We start from the raw sequence: 6607 nt of genomic DNA on the forward strand, positions 1-6607 counted from the left end.
TTTTGAGACAGAGTCTTGCTCTGTCACCCAGGCTGGAGTGCAGTGGTGCAATCTCAGCTCACTGCAACCTCCACCTCCTGGGTTCAAGTGATCCTCCTGCCTCAGCCTCCCAAGTTGCTGGGATTACAGGTGCCCACCACCACGCCTGGCTAATTTTTTGAATTTTTAGTGGAGACAGGGTTTCACCATGTTAGCCAGGAGGGTCTTGATCTTCTGACTTTGTGATCTGCCCGCCTTGGCCTCCCAAGTTGCTGGGATTACAGGCATGGGCCACCGTGCCTGGCCACTATATTTTAATGGCAGAAATAAGAAACAAGGGTGGCAGAACTACAAAAGAATACTTTAGGAATATTTACTTTAAAACAGTGGAACATTTTCAGGCCTCCCTAAGGGTAATTAGCTGTCTTCAAATAGCTCATTCATCAAGACTCACACACAGGTAGTCTTCGATCCCTAGGATAAGTGAAGCCCACACATAGTGGACACGAATTGTTAAATGGGGAAGTGTTGAGGAGCTATTGCCAAGGGGAGTTAGATAGTGCCACCTAGAAAATAACAATGAAGTCAATATCTCCTGCACATTGTGGTAGACTTTCCAGGTACTTTGGATGAACTACTAGAATTTGTTCTCTTCCTGCCCCAAAGTCAGTGTACACGACCTCTCTGAAATAAAAGCAGAGCAAAAATCATACAGAAAGAAAGAAGTCCGCTTAAGGGAGTGGGAGCTACAGCTGGCAAGTTACAGGAAGCATCTTGAAAGTGAACACAGCTCTGATAGATAATAGTGGTAATTACGGCTGTGAAAGTATAATCAGCCTTATCACCCCCCACCACCTGGAGTCAGAAGACTTTACTGATGCTTATGGGGGGCAGGAAAGGCCCCCAGGAGCAGGGAGGTTGAGGCAGTCAGTAGCTGCATAAGCCCTGGTCACATAAGGGCAAGTTAGGGAACATTCATCTTCTTAGGACTCTATGGCTCCTTCCTTGCCAAGGGGAGAGGGCATTTCAAGGTGGGAGACAACCCCCAGAGCAGTGAGGGCAGAGAGAGAGATGGCTGAGAGCCCCCCACCCTGAAAGAAGCACTATAATAGGCAGCAGCGCCTGTATGGAATGGTCAGGAGGGGAAAATGGGGAGGCGGCAGTGGTTGGCCCCTTGAAGAAGGGTCCAGCCTTGGCCTGGGTGTGCTCATGAGAACACCTAGGGCTCCCCAGGAGTGTAGAGCAGGGCCCAAAGCCCCTTTCCCTGCAGGCTTCTTTAAGGAGAAAAAGGCATTTAGGGAGCACTCTGGCAAGGTGTGCCAGAATTAGTCTTGAAGGCACAGCTAGAGCAGACAGGGCACTGAGTCACCACTGGTAGAGGAGGGCCAGCCTCTGATTGATTATACATGAAACAAACACCGCTTTAACCTCATGGGGATTCTTGGAACTTGGGATGTACCTGCCTTCTCTTTTGCTTTCTCTTTTAATAAAGTTGAGTTAAAAAACAAACCAAATTTAGTTATTGTTGTAAAACAGTAGTTTTTTTTCTTTTCTTTTCTTTTTTTTTGAGATGGAGTCTTGCTCTGTAACCCAGGCTGGAGTGCAGTGGCACGATCTCAGATCACTGCAACCCCTGCCTTCCGGGTACAGGCGATTCTCTTGCCTCAGCCTCCTGAGTAGCTTGGATTACAGGCACCTGCCACCATACCCGGCTAATTTTTGTATTTTTTATCAGTAGAGATGAGGTTTCACCATGTTGGCCAGGCTGGTCTTGAACTCCTGACCTCAAGTGATCTGCCTGCCTCAGCCTCCCAAAGTGCTGGGATTACAGGTGTGCGCCACCTCTCCCCGCCGATCAGTGACTTTTAAACACTAGCCTGCAGCCGAATCATCTGGAGGGCACACACATTGCTAAGCTCCACTCCGAGTTTCTGATTTCGTAGTTATAGAACGGGCTCGAAAATTTGTATTTTTGATGGGTTCCTTGGAGCTGCTGATGCTGCTGGTCAGGGATCACATAAAAACCACTAGCATAGAAAGTTTTCTGGACCATGGAATCCTTAGCTGAAAGATTCTGTAGACCAGATTATAATACAAGATAAGCAGTCCCTGCCATAAAATAGTATCCTAACAAGGTACATTCCTGGCTAGGGCCCTGGGGTAGTTTGCTAGGGCTGTTGTAACAAAGTACCACAGACTGGATGGCTTAAGCAACAGAAATTAATTTTCTCACAGTTCTGGAGTCTAGATATTCAAGATCAAAGTGTTCCGGGGCTGGCTTCTTCTGAGGCCTGTCTTGCCTCTGAAAATGGTCAACTTCTCCCTGAGTCTGCACATGGTCTTCCCTCTGTACTTCTCTGTGTCCAAATTTCCTCTTCTCTCTCTCTCTCTTTTTTTTTTTTTTTTTTTTGAGACAATGTATCATTTTGTCACCCAGGCTGAAGTGCAGTGGCACAGTCATGGCTCACAGCAGCCTTGAACTCCTGAGCTCAAGCTGTCCTCCCATGTAGCTGGAACTATAGGCTCACACTGCCACACCATACTCAGTGAATTTTAAATTCTTTCTAGAGGCCAGGGGCAGTGGCGCATGCCTGTAGTCCCAGCTACTCAGAAGATGGAGCTGGGAGGATCGCTGGGGCCCAGGAGTTTTGGGCTGTACTGTGTTATGTCGATCAGGCGTCTACACTAAGTTTGACATCAATATGGTGACCTCTTGGGAGCAGGGGACCACCAGGTTCACCTGGGGTGAACTAGCCAAGGTCGAAAACGGAACAGGTCAAAACTCCTGTGCTGATTAGAAGTGGGATTGTGCCTGTGAATAGCTACTGCACTCCAGCCTGGGCAATATAGCAAGACCCCGTCTCTAAAACAAAAAGTTCTATCCTTTTCAAATAAAAAATAAAAAAAAATATTTCTAGAGATGGGGTCTCGTTATGTTGCTCAGGCTGGCCGTGAACTCCTGGTCTCAAGTGATCCTCTTACCTCAGCCTCCCAAAGTGCTGGGATTACAGGCATGAGATACCACACCCGGTCAACACTTGATATTTTTCCAGTGCTTGGCATTTGACAACCATTATCCCAGGGCACCTCATTCCTGGTATTAAGATGGTAGACTAAGAATTATCAATTTGAAGATGATGTGTTGAACATAGAATCAGAGTAAATGGAATTAATAATCTTATGGAAACTGTGCCACGGTTTCTGATCCCTAAATCCAGATGTATCATCTCATGCCTAATTTAACACGTTCTGAAAACATGGCAGAATGTTTTAAATTAGAACTCCCCAAGAATATCCTGGAATGTGATTGTTGTACAAAAGGGAATCAATTACCTTACTCCCTTCCTTCCTTCCTTCCTTCCTTCCTTCCTTCCTTCCTTCCTTCCTTCCTTCCTTCTTTCCTTCCTTCCTTCTAGATGGAGTTTTGCTCTTGTTGCTCAGGCTGGAGTGCAATGGCAGAATCTCAGCTCACCGCAACCTCTGCCTCCCAGGTTCAAGTGATTCTCCTGCCTCAGCCTGCCAAATAACTGGGATTACAGACGTGCGCTGTCACTCTCTGCTAATTTTGTATTTTTAGTAGAGACAGGGTTTCTCCATGTTGGTCAGGCTGGTCTCGAACTCCCAACCTCAGGTGATCTGCCCGCCTTGGCCTCCCAAAGTGCTTGGGATTACAGGCATTAGCCACTGTGCCCAGCCACTTGTTTCTTCTTTAATAAATATTCTATTGAACATCTACTTAATGCCAGAGATGGAGCTAGGTGCTGTGATGCAATAAATAAGGACTAGGCAGGATTATGTCGTGATTAAAATACATTCTGGGGGTCGGGCTTGGTGTCTCATACCTGTAATATCAACATTTTGGGAGGCTGAGCGGGGAGGACCACTGGAGGCCAGGAGTTCGAGACAAGCCTGGGCAACATACTGAGACCCCATCCCTATTGATTTTTGTTTTTTTTTTTTGAGATGGAGTCTCACTCAGCCGCCCAGGCTGGAGTGCAGTGGCACGATCTCGGCTCACTGCAATCACTGTTTCCCGGATTCAAGCAATTCTCCCATCTCAGCCTCCAAGTAGCTGGGATTACAGGCACCCGCCATCATGCCCAGGTAATTTTTTTTTTTTTGTATTTTAGTAGAGATGGGGTTTCACCATGTTGGTCAGGCTTGTCTTGAACTCCTGACCTCTGGTGATCTGCCAAGCTTGGCCTCCCAAAGTGCTAGGATTACAGGCATGAGCCACTGCACCCGGCCCTCTATTGAAATTTTTTAAACATTGAAAAGAAGAAAAAAAACCAAAACACATTCTGGAGACAAATTGCCTGAATTCAAATTCCAGCTCTACTATTTACTAGCTTGACAGTTGCTTAACCACTTTGTGCCCCAGTTTCCTCATCTGTAAAATGGGAATAATAATTGCACTTTCTGATAAAGGTCATATGAGAATTAAATGAGTCAACATTTATAAGAAAGTACAGCCAAGTGATATTTAACAAAATTGACAAGAACATACATTAAGGAAAGGACACCCTTTTCAATAAATGGTGCTGGGAAAATTGGATTGCCATATGCAGAAGAATGAAACTGGACCCCTATTTCTCACCATATAAGATGAATCAATTCAAGATGAATTACAAGACTTATATATACCTGAAACTATAAAAATACTAAAAGAAAACCTAGGTAAAACTCTTCTGAACGTTGGTCTAGGCAAAGAATTTATGGCTAAGACCTCAAAAGTACAGACCACAAAACTAAAATAGGCAAATGGGACTTAATTAAACTAAAAAGCTTATGCACAACAAAAGAAATAATCAGATAATCAACAGAATAAACAGAAAACCTGCCAGATGGGAAAAAAATTTTGCAAACTATGCATCCAACAGGGGACTAATAGCCAGAATCTACAAGGAACTCAAATGACTCAACAATGAAAAACATATAACCCCACTGAAAAAGTGGGCAAAGGCCGGGTGCGGTGGCTCAGGCCTGTAATCCCAGCACTTTGGGAAGCCAAGGTGAGCAGATCACCTGAGGTCAGGAGTGCAAAACCAGCCTAACCAACATGGAGAAACCCTGTCTCTACTAAAAATACAAAATTAGCCAGGTGTGGTGGCACATGACTGTAGTCCCAGCTACGCTGGAAGCTGAGGCAGGAGAATTGCTTGAACCTGGTAGGCGGAGGTTGCAGTGAGCTGAGTTCGCACCATTGTACTCCAGCCTGGCAACAAGAGCGAAACTCCATCTCAAACAACAACAACAAAAAACAAAACAAAACAAAAGTGGGCAAAGCAGGAGTTCAAGGTTACAGTGAACTATGATCATGCAATTGCATTCTAACCTGGGTGACAGAGCAAGACTCTGTCTCTAATAAAAATTAAAAGGTGGACAAAAGACATGAATAGACTTTTTTTTTTTTTTTTTTTTTGAGAGAGAGAGTCTCACTCTGTTGCCCAAGCTGGAGTGCAGTGGCGTGATCTTGGCTCACTGCAACCTCCACCTACTGGGCTCAAGTGATTCTTCTATCTCAGCCTCCTGAGTAGCTGGGACTACAGGCATGCACCACCATACCCAGATAATTTTTTGTATTTTAGTAGAGACGGAGTTTCACCATGTTGCCCAGGGTGGCCTCGAACTCCTGAACTCAGGCAATTTGCCCACCTCGGCCTCCCAGATATTTTTCAAAAGGAGACATACAAATGACCAATGAACATATGAGAAAATGCTCAACATCACTAATCATCAGAGAAATGCAAATTAAAACCATAATGAGAGATCATCTTATATCAGTCAGAATGACCATTATTAAAAAGACAAAAAATAGCATGTTGGTGAGGATGTGGAGAAAAGGGAACTCCAATACACCTTTGGTGTAATGTAAACTAGTGTGTTCTCTATGAAAAATAGTATGGGGATTTCTCATAAAACTAAAAATAGAAATACCAACCAATCCAGCAATCCCACTACTGGGTTTCCACCCAAAGGAAAAGAAATCATTACAGCAAAAAGATATCTGCTCTCATGTGTTTATCACACTGCTGTTCACAATAGCAAAGATACGGAATCAACCTAACTATCCATCAAATGGATGGTTGGATAAAGAAAACGTGAGATACACACACACACACACATTGGGATACCATTCAGCCATAAAAAGAATGAAGTCATGCCTTTTGCAACAACATGGTTGGAACTGGAGGCCATTAGGTGAAACAGCTCAGAAACAGAAAGACAAATACTACATGTTCTCCCTTATTAGTAGGAGCTAAATAGCATGTTCTCACTTACTAGTAGGAGCTAAATAATGTGGACACATGGATTAAAGTGCAGAATGATAGACAATGGAGACTCAGAAGAAGGAGGGAGTGGGAGGGGCATGGATAATGAGAAATCACTTAATGGGTAAAATGTACATTATTTGGGTGACAGACACTCTAAAAGCCCTGACTTCAACACTAAACAATCTATGCATGAAACAAAATTACATGTGTACCCCATAAATTTATACCAAAAAAAGGCAAATGTAAGCATGATTTCTTAAAGATGCATCAAAAGCTGTTTTCAGTCAGTGAATATAAGTGTTTGACAGAGAAACATCTTTGGACGCAATCTTTGAGAACATGTCATTACAACA

Source organism: Colobus angolensis, unplaced genomic scaffold, assembly GCF_000951035.1.
Source record: "Colobus angolensis palliatus isolate OR3802 unplaced genomic scaffold, Cang.pa_1.0 Scaffold100, whole genome shotgun sequence".
In the NCBI taxonomy this organism is placed as follows: domain Eukaryota; kingdom Metazoa; phylum Chordata; class Mammalia; order Primates; family Cercopithecidae; genus Colobus; species Colobus angolensis.